The 14,409-nt window shown below is 43.5% G+C and overlaps 1 protein-coding gene across 1 annotated transcript in view; it reads right to left on the reverse strand.

The window, feature by feature from the left end:
* The window catches only part of DTNB (dystrobrevin beta), a 262,633-nt gene extending 250,007 nt beyond the window's left edge, over nucleotides 1-12,626 (reverse strand). The window contains exon 1 of the mRNA XM_007455514.1: nucleotides 12,342-12,626. The gene's annotated coding sequence lies outside the window, so the exon portion shown is untranslated. The remainder of the gene's footprint in view (nucleotides 1-12,341) is intronic.
* Nucleotides 12,627-14,409: the final 1,783 nt, after the last annotated feature.

A 14,409-nucleotide genomic window follows, 5' to 3' on the forward strand; every position in this document is an offset into this window, starting at 1 on the left:
AAAAAAAAAAAAAAAAAAAAAAAAAAAGAATGTAAGCAAACAAATAAGGAGGCTCACACTGTCAGCCCTCCAGGTTGTGGCGTGCCCATGATCCTCCCTGCAGGTTACCTCACTTTCCGTACCTGATGTATATCATCAGACATACAGACGGAGTAAAGTGTCAAACTATGATTTAAATATTAGTAAAGTTAATTGCCCATTTTTTTTCTTGTTATACCCTGCCGAGAAGATCATTTTGCATGCCTCCCACTTTGGAAACCATTACTCTTAAAAAAAACTAGAATGAAAAGATGAGACTGTGCTAGGCTTGAGGAGCAAATAAGGAATGTGAATGGCAGAATCAGATGAGGAAATTTAGAGCCTAAGTGGTTAGTTAACTTGGCCTAACATTCCAAAGCTAGTCATTCGTGGAGTAGGCAACCAATCTGACAATAAAGCCTATTCTCTTTCCACTGTGCCACATCACCCCCTCCAGGGCAAACACCGACGACTCCAGGACTCAGGAAAGAATACAGGTCCCCAAGCCACATCACCCCCTCCAGGGCAAACACCGACGACTCCAGGACTCAGGAAAGAATACAGGTCCCCTAAGGTCCCCAAGACCTTAGGTCACAGTTAAACAGGGTCAGGAGGCTAGTGCAGCAAAACGTCTGGACCCTCATTAGCCCTGTCAGGGAAGCAATGTGTTCCAGAGCTAGGCCAAGTCTGCAGGCAGAAGTTAAGTAAATCCCACAGTAAAGCCTAAAGGAAAGAAAGCAGGCTCTAGAAATGTTTCCAGAAAGTCTCTATACTACACCTAAGTGTTAAGTATCCCTCACTTCCCTTGAATCTTTTTGTTACTGTCTTAACTTCCAGCTCTCAGTTACTTCAAAGCATCTAGGTATCAAAACTTCTTGTGTAAGTTCATTTTCTGCCAGCAAAACTCCTGTCAGTTTTTCTCTGGATGCTCCTTAAATTAAGAAGTCAGAGATCACTGTGCTTGTCACTAACAAGTTCTTAACTGGAACTAATCAAACTTCCCTATAAGAGAACTAACTTCCTTGCTTATTTCAGGAAAATTCTCGACTATCCTTCCCCTAATACTTCTTTTCTTTTCTCTTCTCTTTCTGATTAAAAAAAAAAAATAAGCCAGGGAAAGTAAACAATGGTAAAGCCCTAGAGATTGGGTTTTTTGGTTTGTTTGTTTGATTTTACAAATCTGAAAAAGTTCTCTAGGTTCCAATAAAAAATATTTAGTGACTGCACTCCATTACTACAGAGCTCTGAATAGCAAATATAACCTCCCAGGACTGTGGTAACTGGTGTTTTTGATTTTTTGGCCACGACTGGCAGCTTGCGGGATCTTAGTTCCCCAACCAGGGATCAAACCCAGGCCCCCTGCAGTGGAAGCCCATAGTCCTAACCAGGAATCCCCTGTGGTAACTGTTAAATAAATTATGTAAAGCATTTAGCACAATGCCTGGCACAAAACAAGAGCCTAATAAATGTTAGCTGCCATTATTATTATTATTATTATTATTATTATTATTATTATTATTATTATATTATCATGTAACTACCCTCTTGAATGATGCCTAGACTAGAATTCTATTGGCAAGACTCCTTTTTTCTTAATTTACAGTTTTTCTGATTTATTTAAAAGTATAAAACTGTAGAGTTGGAAGAAGAGAAAATACTTTTTTATCAATCATTTACAACATTTTAAATCTGGAATAGAGGGACTTCCCTGGTGGTGCAGTAGTTAAGAATCTGCCTGCCAATGCAGGGGACACGGGTTTGAGCCCTGGTCCAGGAGGATCCCACATGCCGTGGAGCAACTACAGCCGTGCGCCACAACTGCTGAGCCTGTGCTCTAGAGCCCACGAGCCACAAATACTGAGACTGTGTGCCACAACTACTGAAGCCCACGCGCCTAGAGCCCGTGCTCCGCAACAAGAGAAGCCACCGCAATGAGAAGCCTGCACACCGCAATGAAAAGTAGCCCCCGCTCACTGCAACTAGAGGAAGCCCGCGCACAGCAACAAAGACCCAACGCAGCCAAAAAAAAAAAAAAAAAATCTGGAATAGCGAAAGAGTTTTAACAAAATTGAAAGGCGGTAAAAGAGCTAGAAATGCCGTGTGCCCAAGGAATCAGAAAATAGAATGTAAGAAACTTGGGGTGGGGGAGTTCCCTGGTGGTCTAGTAATTAGGACTCAGCACTTTAACTGCCATGGCCCAGGTTCAATCGCTGATCAGGGAACTGAGATCCTGCAAGTCACATGCCGCAGCCAAAAGAAAAAAGGAAGGAAGGAAGGAAGGGAGGGAGGGAGGGAGGAAGGAAGGAAGGAAGGAAGAAAACTGGGGGAAAGTAAGGCACAAAAAGGAGAAACAGACACCTCTACTCTGCTAAAGACAAACCTCATAGTTTTTCCTAAAACCTGCCATGGGCTGCTTAGTTCATAAAGACGAAATTTTAGTTCTAAGCAAAGAAACTAAACTACTTACCTAATAAGCAAATATTAAAACCATATGAACTGGGCTTCCCTGGTGGCTCTGTGGTTAAGAATCTGCCTGCCAATGCAGGGGACATGGGTTCGAACCCTGGTCCAGGAAGATCCCACATGACGCAGAGCAACTAAGCCCATGCGCCACAACTACTGAGCCTGTGCTCTAGAGCCCATGAGCCACAACTACTGAACCCATGTGTCACAACTACTGAAGCCCACTCGCCTAGAGCCCATGCTCCGCAACAAGAGAAGCCACCGCAATGAGAGAAGCCCGTGCACCGCAACGATGAGTAGCCCCCGCTCGCCGCAACTAGTGAAATCCCACGCATGCACAGCAACGAAGATCCAATGCAGCCAAAAATAATAAGTAAAATAAATAACTTTATAAAAACATGATGAACAATAAAGAAAAGGGTACATTCTTTTCTGTTTTGTTTTTTTGTTTTTTGGGGGGTTTTTTTTGGTGGTACACGGGCCTCTCACTGTTGTGGCCTCTCCTGTTGCGAAGCACAGGCTCCGGACGCGCAGGCTCACCAGCCATGGCTCACGGGCCCAGCCGCTCCACGGCATGTGGGATCCTCCCGGACCGGGGCACGAACCTGTGTCCCCTGCATTGGCAGGCGGACTCTCAACCACTGCGCCACCAGGGAAGCCCAAGGGTACATTCTTGAAATGATACAAAGCTTTAGTTTTCATAGTCATATTTCAGGAAAAAAGTATCCTTGTTAGTTATTTCTATAGTTATAGTTAAAAAAAAAAACCCAAAGGGTGTTTTAAAAAGATATATAAGAATTATTTTTCAAATGACTTTGGAATTAGTGAAAAAAATAAGGCCAATTAAATGTATTCCATCCTAAATCAAATTATTTGTATTTCTTTTTGATCACATATGCAGCACGCAGCCTTCATACCAAAATCCTGGATGTTAACAAAATTTCATTTCTAAGTTCTCATATTTTTAATTTCAGTTAACATGTTGGTAGTAATGATTAATTATGAGCTACAAAAACCACAGGCAAAGCAATGGAGAGTCAGAATGTAAGGGCTTAGAAATACCCAGGTCTCATATCTGGCACATCCAAATAAATAAAATGTCTAGACTCAGGCTACAGCTGTACTTCACAATAAAGGCATGGAAACAGAAACCCAGAACCCCTAACCCCTGGTCCATTATACCACCTTTCTATATGTGAAGACACTAGGATAATTTTTCTGCCTGTGGTCTGTAGGTAAAATTTCATAAACAATAAATTAAAACCACAAATCCAAAACTTAAGTGCACCAAAAGATCCTAACTTTTTTTTACATTTTAAAAGAGAAGCCACAAACTGTAAAAAGAACTTTGACGCCATCTATGTGAAATATTAGCGTCCCAAATGTATTTTAAAATTATAAATCAACCTGAAAAAGACAACACAACAGAACAGGTAAATGATGAAAACCAGCAAATCACAGAAGAGGAAAACTTAAGAGCCAATAAAAACATGGAGCAATGTTCAAACTCATTAGTAATCAGAAAAACATGTAAGATTAATATAATAAGACTGCATGGTACATCCAGCAGATTTGCAAAGATTATAAAGCCTAGAACACCAGCGGGTGACAAGGCAGGGAAGGAACAGAAGCCACACATCGCTGGTGTGAATGTCAATTGGAAAACTACTCCACAGTGGAATTCAGCAATACACACGGAAGTTGAAGATGTGCATGGCACACATACCAGTAGTTTACTCCTAGTACACACTCTAAAAGACATGCATGTGTACACAAAGAGACGTGACAAGAATACTCATAGCAGCATTATTTGTAGTAACAAATAAAACCAGAACACATTAATTGCCAATCCACAGGAAAACATAAAACTGTGATATAGCCCAATAACAGAATCCTAGTCAGTGAAGAAAATAAATGCACTAGAGCTACATATATCCATATGGATAAGTCTCACAATACTGAGAGAAAAAAAAAAAAGTTATAAAAAGATATAATTAATACTGTTAATATAAAGGGTTTTTTTTTAATGCAAAACAATATACATTTTAGGGCTACTTACATATGTAATAAAAGTATGAAAATATGTACAAGAATGAAAAGCATCAAATGCAGAATAGTGGTTCCCTCAGAAGGGGAGGAGAATACAGCTGGGAAGCAGTAGGGGTTCAACTTTAAAAGGAGCCTAGTGTCCTAAGTTAAGTGGTGTGTACACAGGTATTCACAATTTTTACTCTCTATACCTTTTTGAGGGCCAATATTTCACAATATTTAAAAAGTTAAAGGAAAATAAGCTCAAGGTCCAAGCAACATAGTTTACTCCGGAGCCCACATGCTTAACCATGACACTATTTATTCTATCTTTGTGCAGTTAAAAAAGGTTTAGTCATTTTAAGAAACTGCTCAAGGACATGTAAAACGTCACACCGGTAAAAAGCAATGAAGTACCTGACTAAAGGAAAATTTTCACACAAATCATATTGGAGACACAAAGTGGTCATATTACCACACGCAGGAATCATGTGGGTAAGCCAAAAAAACAAAACCCAAGTTGAACTTGGTACATAAAAGTCTTGTTTAGAGAGAGCATATAAAAAGAATATGGGCTTTGTAGTTGGACCTGGTTCAAATATCACTCCTGTCACTGATTAGCTGTGTGGCCCTAAACAAGTTTTAACTTCTCTGAGCTCAATTTCCTCACCCAAACACTGGAGATACCATACCTAGCTTCCACAGTGGTATAGATTACAGTGTAGCCATTATCTACGAAAATCTCTTGAATACAGTAGCCTCACACTAAATAACAGTTGTTATTACTTGCAGAAGAAAGTCTCTCTCTGGCAAGAGGAGACAGAGCAAGCAGAGATAAAAATTAAAAGGAGGGGGCTTCCCTGGTGGCGCAGTGGTTGGAAGTCCGCCTGCCGATGCAGGGGACACGGGTTCGTGCCCTGGTCCGGGAGGATCCCACACGCCACGGAGCGGCTGGGCCCGTGAGCCATGGCCGCTGAGCCTGCGCTTCCGGAGCCTGTGCTCCGCAACGGGAGAGGCCACAGCAGTGAGAGGCCCGCGTACCACAAAAAAAAAAAAAAAAATTAAAAGGAGGGGGCTTCCCTGGTGGCGCAGTGGTTGGAAGTCCGCCTGCCGATGCAGGGGACACGGGTTCGTGCCCTGGTCCGGGAGGATCCCACACGCCACGGAGCGGCTGGGCCCGTGAGCCATGGCCGCTGAGCCTGCGCTTCCGGAGCCTGTGCTCCGCAACGGGAGAGGCCACAGCAGTGAGAGGCCCGCGTACCACAAAAAAAAAAAAAAAAAAAAAATTAAAAGGAGGGAGTAAAGAGTCTAGAAAAAGAAGCCAGGAAGAAGCTTGAATGGTTAGGGACTGAATAAGTCCTTATAGAGTCCCTAAAGTTACTCTCGCCCCCCAAAAATTTATTTTACTGTACACTATTTGATTATAGTGAGGCTTAGTTACAGGAATATTTGGTCCAAACCTAATTATTGCTGAAATGCCGTAATATATAGCATATATATGATATTATAATATATAGCTTATACATAATATTGTTAACATACAAAAATTCAAGATCAAAATGTGTTTTCTTTAAAAGTTCATTTTTTGGTTGTTAAAAATGTATTAACAAGTAAATCAAATACAATATATCTGTTTCTCTCAGTTATCTGCAACTCAGAAAGGTCTGTCCTACTCTTAACATATTAAAGAGAAATCAATGATAATTTCAACAAATGCCAAAAAGCAATAAAATTCAACCCCCAGTAAAAATATAAACCAAGAATAGAAGGAAACCTCCTTAAATTGACAAAAGACACCTACCAGAAACCTTTAGTAAGTAACATATCTAACAGTGAAACACTGGAAGCATTCCCATTCAGGAAAAAGATTAAAATGCCCATTATCATCACTGCTATTCAACTTTTGCACTGGAGTGTCTAGGCATTGCAATAACACAGAAAACAAGATAAGTGGTATCAAGTTTAGAAAGAAGCCTGGTCAATTAAGTCTTCTAGTCAAAGCAGCCCAGTAAGTAAACACTTCAATGCATCCCCTCTGCTCCAAATACACAGTAATAGATATGTTTAAATATATTTTTTAAGTTACTAAAAAGGCTCAAAAACAAGACAACCCTCCACGTGGATCAGAAACAGAACAGATACACAAAACTGTGAGCAGGACTGAAGCTACAGGCTTGCTGGACTCTGAGTCTAGAAGCAGGTGTATACTTCCTTCAGGGCAACAGTGACACAGAGTGAAGGAGGTGGAGAAACAGGAGACATCTGAGCCAGATTCACTGCTTAAAGCCAAGGATGAGGCTAGAGCTGAAAGGAAGTGAAAAAGTACTGCTGTCAGTCTCTGCCTAGAACTATGGTTTATGTGGTGCTCTGGGCTCTGAAAAGTGAGAAGATAAAAACACAGCCTCATGACCAGGAAATGAACCAAGACATTAACACACTCTGTGAGCGGATCTAAAATAGCCCCAATTACCTCAAAGAGCAGGACCCTGACCATTAACATATCTGATTTCTTGACTAGAGTCCAGTCAATCAGTGGAAGCACCTGAAATATCACCACACAGAGAAAGGTGAGCACAGAAATAAGAGAAACAAAAGCAAAAGTACTCACCCTCAAATAAGTCTGTAAATCAAAACTTCAAAACATATAAAGAAGGCTTCCCTGGTGGCACAGTGGTTGAGAGTCCGCCTGCCGATGCAGGGGTCACGGGTTCGTGCCCCAGTCTGGGAAGATCCCACATGCCACGGAGCAACTAAGCCCATGCGCCACAACTACTAAGCCAGAGCTCTAGAGCCCGCGAGCCACAACTAGTGAGCCCACGTGCCACAACTACTGAAGCCCACGCACCTAGAGCCCATGCTCCGCAACAAGAGGAGCCACCGCAATGAGAAGCCCGTGCACCACAACCAAGTGTAGCCCCCGCTTGCCACAACTAGAGAAAAGCCCGCGCGCAGCAACAAAGACCCAACGCAGCCAAAAATTAAATAAATAAATTTATTTTAAAAAACCAAAAACTATAGACACAGTAAAATGATCAGTTGTTATCAGGAGCTCAGCAGGAGGGAGGGGGGAATGAATGGGTGGAATACAGGGGATTTTAGAGCAACGAAATTATTCTGCATGATACTGCAATGACATTACATGAAATGTCATGTGGTAACATTTTGCATTTGTCAAAACCCATAGAACTGTACAACACAAAGAGTAGAAGCCTAATATAAACCATGAACTTAAGTTAATAATAATGTATCAATATTTATTCATCAGTTGTAACAACTGTACCACACTAATGCAAGATGTTAATAACGGAAAAGTGCCCGTGAAGAAGAGCGGGTTTATAGGAACTCTCTGTACTATCCACCCATTTTGGTCATATTCAGTTATGTACATAATTTTTTTAATATCATGGACAGTTCCACTTCTGGGTGTATACACAAAAGAATTGAAAGCAGGGATTTGAACAGATATTTGCACACCCATGTTCATAGCGGCACTATTCACAATAGCCAAAAGACAGAAGCAACCCAAGGGTCCATTGATGGATGAATGAATAAGCAAACATAATGTATGCATACAACAGAATAGTATTCAGCCTTAAAAAATAAGGAAATCCTGGGAATTCCCTGGAGGTCCAGTGGTTAGGACTTGGCGTTTTCAATGCCGAGCACCTGGGTTCAATCCCTAGTCAGGGAACTAAGATTCCACAAGCCTCGAGGCGGGGGTCAAAAAAAAAAAAAAGGAAATCCTGACAAATGTTACAATATAGATGAACTCTGAAGACATTATGCTAAATGAAATAAGCCAGGCAGAAAAGGACAAATACTGTATAATTCCACTTATAGAAGGTGCCAAGAGTAGTCAACTTCACAGAGACAGAAAGCAGAATGGTGGTTGCCAGGGGCTGGAGGGAGAAAAGAATGCGGAATCAGTGTTTAATGGATACAGAGTTTCAGCTGAGAAAGATAAAATGTTCTGGAAATGGATAGTGATGTTTATACAACAATGTAAATGTACTTAATGCCACAGAACTGTACAATTAAAAATGGTTAAAATAGTAAATTTTATGTTGTGTATATTTTGCCACAATAAAAAAAATGAGGAAAAGTGCTGAAAAACTGGTTTTCCAAATTGAAAAATATATATATATCACTTCCTTACACCGTATAGAAATTCTACACAGAAAGCAAAACAACTTTTTTAATTTTAGAAGAAAATACAGATATATAGAATTCATACCATGCGGTAGAGAAAATTTACTTAAACCAGACACAGAAACAAATTTTGTTAATTTAGTGTAAAATTTTCCATAAATATAACATTAAAATGTAAAACTTGTATACAACTAAAGACATTGTTAACAAAAGCAAAAGCCAACCCTCAGACTGGCAGGATGCTTTGGCAACACATAAATCCAGCAATGAATGAGTATCCAACGTAACCTAACTGTCCCACAGTTAGTGGAGGATACATAAACAGTGATTTAAGGCTACAACTGAACACTACTCCGCTTTTAAAAATAAATCAACCAGATACACAAGTGGCAACATGGTTAAACCTCCATCAATTAATTTAAAGCATGCACCCCTTTGACCCAGCAATTCTACTTTTCATTCACTGCAGCAATGGTGAAATGGCAAACAGCTTTAATGGCCATTAATGAGGAGAGGATTAAATAAACTACAGTACAATATATATTATGTATGGTATTGTGTAGTAGTCAAGAAGAACCAGGTAGATCTTTATGTTCCATCATGGAAAGATCTCAGACATTCTGCTAGGAAAAAGTTGCAGACCAATGTCTACAGTATCATGTCATTAATGTGGGCATCGGAGGAAACCCTACTTCTTCCTGTATTATCTATATATAGATGAAAATGCATAGAGAAAGGTCTGGAAGGATCACAACAAACTGATAACTGCCGTTTTGGTGGAGAAGGGAGTGGGTCAAGGGGCCTTGTATTCTGTCTGTAATGTTTGAGCATTTAATAAGACAGTGTGCATTCATGAGCCATTTGCAGAGCTGCAGTACACAGCCCCCAGACTGCACAATACAACTCCAGGAGCTGCCATTCACAGGCACTCCGATGTGAATGGCATCCCCTAAAATTGGGCAGTATACTTCCTGCACTAGATGCCACAGCCCTGATACTTGTATAACTAGAAATAAATAAAATGAGAGGTGATGAGAGTATTTACTGCAAACCAGCATGAGGGAGTTTCTACTGTGGTGTAAATTTCTATATCTTGATTGAGATTGTGGTTACAAAGTATAGACAGTGCCCAACTTACAATGGTTTGACTTTAGATGGTGCGAAAGCAATACACATTCAGGAGAAACTGTACTTCAAATCTGAATTTTGATCCTTTCCCTGGCTAGCAATATGCAGTATGATACTCTCCCGTGATGCTGGGCAGCGGCAATGAGCCACAGCTCCTGGTCAGCCACAAGAGTAAACAACCCAGATACTTACAACCATTCTGTTTTTCACTTTCAGTACGGTATTCAATAAATTACATGAGACATTCAACAGTTTATTACGAAATAGGCATTGTGTTAGATGGTTTTGCCCAGCTGTAAGCTAATGTAAGTGTTCTGAGCATGTTTAAGGTAGGCTAGCCTAAGCTATGATGTTCGGTAGATTGGGTGTATTAAATGCATTTTCAACTTACCATACTTTCAACTTACAGTGGGTTTATCAGACATAACCCCACTAGACCAGCTCTGCACAGGACATCTGTGCAGACATCAGTAAAGTTGATTTCGAAATAAATGTAAATTAAATATATAAATAAATAAAATACAATATCACTGAGAAAACCTAGAACAAGGCATCCAAAATTACAGGACCTAGGCATCCCAAAATAAGAACTAGTAGACACCTGCTGGTTGCAATCTTAAGTACACAGTCATAAAACTAAAGAGAAATTAACTTAGTTCTTCAAGGCTTACTACACAATGCCAAATTTGAATTAATATTTTATTTTTATACAAGGAAACGTAGGTCCTGAGAGATTTATACTAAAGATATAAAACAAGTGGTAACTTGGCATTCTATTGGTTTTAAATCTGATTTCCTAACTAAGTAGAAATTTTGTCTCTCACACATAGCGGACACTCAAAAGCCTTGCCAACACTACCTTGACTACACAACCCCCTTCAAAAGTAATTCCACTTACGTACGATAAAAATTCTCACAGAACTCATAAAAGGTCAAGTTTTAATTTGGCAGGCAAAGTAACCCAACAGGCACTGCAACCCAGGCAACTGAAACACCAGCCTGGAGCTCGAAGAGTCCAGAAATCCAACCAAGGCAGAAAAAAGGCAGAATCCCAGCCCTTACAGAAGAGCAGAGATACATCCTCTTATGACAGATCTAAGATCCAAGAACCAAGATAAAAATGAAAAAGTGTTTTCTGGACAAAAGTACTCTCCTTCCTCAAGTGATAGAAAAGGGCCAGAACGGGATGATTTGAAGCAACGGCCCAAGGAGTAAGCTCCTGGCAGCCAACATGCAATAAAGATGTGAAAGTGGCAGCATGAGCACAAGATATGACAACTCCATCACCTTAGCCATCACTTTAAATGCCCAGACCTAAGAACCTGGGTTACCTCACACGGCCAAAAAAAAAAAAAGAGAACCTGAGAAACAAGGGAAGTCCAGTCAGCCATCCCTAACACCAGATTTATCAATAGTGCTCTGTGTAAAAGAGAGCAAAACCTTGCTTGGTTCATTCATTCAGGCAATACGTAGGTATTTAGTGCCTGCTGTGGGTCAAGCACTGTTCTTGTCACTGAGGATTTAGCAGTTAACAGTCATGGAGCTTCATTCTACTTGGGAAGAAAGGTAACTTCTTTTCTCTTTCCAATTTCCGTTTCCCTTCTCTCTCTTTAAATGTTACGCAGAAGTTCCCTCAAAACTCTCCCAAGTACCTCCCACAAGCTTCTTTGACCCTCCTGCTTTAATCCTCAAAGCAAGCAGTTTTATGGCTCCAATTTCCCAATACTGGGGAAAAGAGACCTAAAGTGAATGAGACAAAATTCAATGTTGCTTTGTACTTCATACGCATACCTTTACAACCAAATTGCCAGCACTTAAATAGCAAATGATGGCTGTGTTTTACACAATTTTGTGGCGCCAGTGCTGACCACGGTTCTCTACCCAAGGTACCTAACCAATAAACGTTTGCTGAGGCTGCTGGAAGGTCTTCCTAATCCCAAGGCCTGGCACAGGAATTTAACAGCAAGCATTCGTTAGCTGCATCCTTCCTCCTCTCAGGACACTTTCCTTTAACGGGTGACTTCGGTGCACAGGTTCACTGATAGGTGCCTCGGGAAATAGTGTTTTGAGGTGATGTGAAATAAATTCCTTTCCCTCTGCCAGGGCCTGCCTGCCTCACCTGCCCTCTGCCAGGACCTGCCTCCTTCGCCCCCTTAAACACCTAAGGCAGAGCCTGCTCCCTGCGAGCCGGGCACGGGCAGCATCAGCCCTGCGCCCGCACCCCGGCTCGGCGCCCTGCGGCCACAGCGCGCTCGGGACCCCGGAGCCCCCTCCGCGGCCCGGGGCTCAGAGCCCGGCGGCGGCGGCCCGGAGCTCCGCTCCATCCCCCGCGCTCGCCCCTCCAGGTCCGGGCGCGCGGCGCCGTCTGCCCTCACAGCGCGCGCTGTGCAGCGGCCCCGGCTCCCCGAGCGCCGTCTCCGCCGCTCCCGGCCCTGCACCCCCGCAGGCTCCCGAGGTAAGGGCGCTGCGCGGGCTCCTTCCCGCTTCTCGCGGGCGCGAGGCACTGGCACAGCGCTCCTCTCCCGCAGCCTGCGGCGGCCGCCACAAACCCCCGCCGTACTCACTTCCCGGCCGGAGCTGGGGGCGTCGAAAAGGTCTCCGGCGGCCGCAGCCTCCTCCGCCTCCTCCGGCCCGGCCTCCGAGGCTGAGGCGGTGGCGGCGCCCGCTCAGGCCCCGGAGCCGCCCCCGCGGCGAACGTTCTCAGGAACCCTGCTCGCGCCGCTTCCCCGCCCGGCACGCGCAGCGAGCCCGCCCCCGGTGCGAGGGCGCGAGGGCGCGGGGGCGCGAGGGCGCGAGGGCGCAGGGCGGGGGCCGGGCACGCGCCGCCTGCGCGAGCGCGCGGCTGGGGGCGGAGCTTCCGCCGCGCCGAGGAGGGGGCGGGCCAGCGGGCATAGTTCCCCTCGAGGCCCGCCCCCTGCGGCCGGGTTCCGGGCGGGCGGACTAAACTTGCCCCCTGCGGGCTTTTCCCGTGAGCCAGCTGCGGGCGGCGGAGTTGCGTTCCAACTCCACAGGTATGTGCCCCGCCGGCTGGATGATCTGCCCGACGTGACTACAAGGTAAAGAATGCAAAGAACCACCCCCATGAATCATTCATCCGCACCTCGAGCACGAGACCCTGCCCTGAGTAATTTTTCCGTGTTAATTCAGCTCAGCAACCGTTAACTGAGCACCGACTACGTGCCTAGCGCTGTAGCACTGTACCAGGTGCTGTGTGGGTACACCGTCAAGGACCCTGGTCTTACGCGCTACCAGGAGCGCGTAACTTAGTGGAAAAGCGGCCGTGTAAACAAGCAGGTCTGGTGATCCGTGCAAAGCCAAGCCACGGTGAGATGCTGTGGGAGGGCAGAGGAGGAAGAGATTACTTCCGCTTGGAGAATGCAGAGGGATACCTGGAAGAGGTGGCATTTGTGTTCAGCCTGCAAGGAAGAAAAAGAAATCCTAGGAGAAAAAAAGGGAGGGCATCAAAAGCTAGGTAAACACCTTGGGCAAAGGAACAGGGAGTGACCAAGGTTTACCATCTCAGCATCAGCTTGTTTGTTTTAATATCCGTTTTGCTAGAATCCTTTCCAAACTATGTGAAACAGGAGATGATGCCAAATGAGGAACAGCAAAGCTTTTTTTTAACGGTTCAAAGGATCATTTTCTCAACTTTATTTAAGGCTCACGACAGCAGTGCCCTTTAAGGACTTTTGATACGTTAGTGAAGGATATAAATCCCTAAGCTAAGAGAGCCCAGGCCCCTGTGCTTTAAGTCTGGTTTTTCACTGCTTTTTGGCACCTTATGGTAAGGCAGATCGTACCACCTTCTGCTGCTGTCTGTCTGCCTGCCTGTCTTTAGGACATCCTCTTCCTCCTCCTCTTATCTTCCTATTTTTAAGCCCCTGTGGTGAAGGAAATGCTGGTAACCAACTTTGTTAAGTGACAGTAAACAGGTTACTCCAAAAAACTGGCATCACCTATCACTTATGAATTTTGTGACTATTTTGCATGCTTAGAAGACTTTTTCACTTGTATGCAGGGTCTTAACTATGTTAAGATACTCAGAATACAGGGGAAAGACACGTTGTTTATTCACTTACTACTCATTGAGCACCAACTGTGTGGGAGGCATTGAAAGGGTAAAACACTGATCCTGTCCTCTGGAGAAAAGAGGTGTAAATGATGTAAAACAATATGTAAATATGGTTTGTTCTGTTTGCTCTACTGACTGAAACCAAAGTAATTTCAATATGTGGACTAGCCATTCTGGGAATTAACCACTTTAAATATATTTATATTAGCATCTCTCCATCTCGGTTCTGTTTTTCATCACCTCACACATCCTCAGAAAACTTCTTTCAAACATATTGCAGTCATCACTCTCATTCCCAAAGTTACCAACTTCTTTTACCTACTTGTTCTTTTCCTTCACCATCTATTCATGTTCAAGCTTTTCCTGTCCAAAAAAAAAAAGGAGGAAACCTCTGTCATTCTAGATCATGCTCCAGTTACTATTCCCTCCCTGTCTTTTAAGACAAAAGTCTCAAAATAGTTTACACTCATCTCTGCCAACTCAGCCCCCTCTCACTCCCCGACCCATAGCTGTGTAGCTTCTGTCCGCCCCCCCCCCCCCCTCCCCCCCCC

Source organism: Lipotes vexillifer, unplaced genomic scaffold (genome assembly GCF_000442215.2).
Source record: "Lipotes vexillifer unplaced genomic scaffold, Lipotes_vexillifer_v1.1 scaffold131, whole genome shotgun sequence".
Taxonomy (NCBI): Eukaryota; Metazoa; Chordata; class Mammalia; order Artiodactyla; family Lipotidae; genus Lipotes; species Lipotes vexillifer.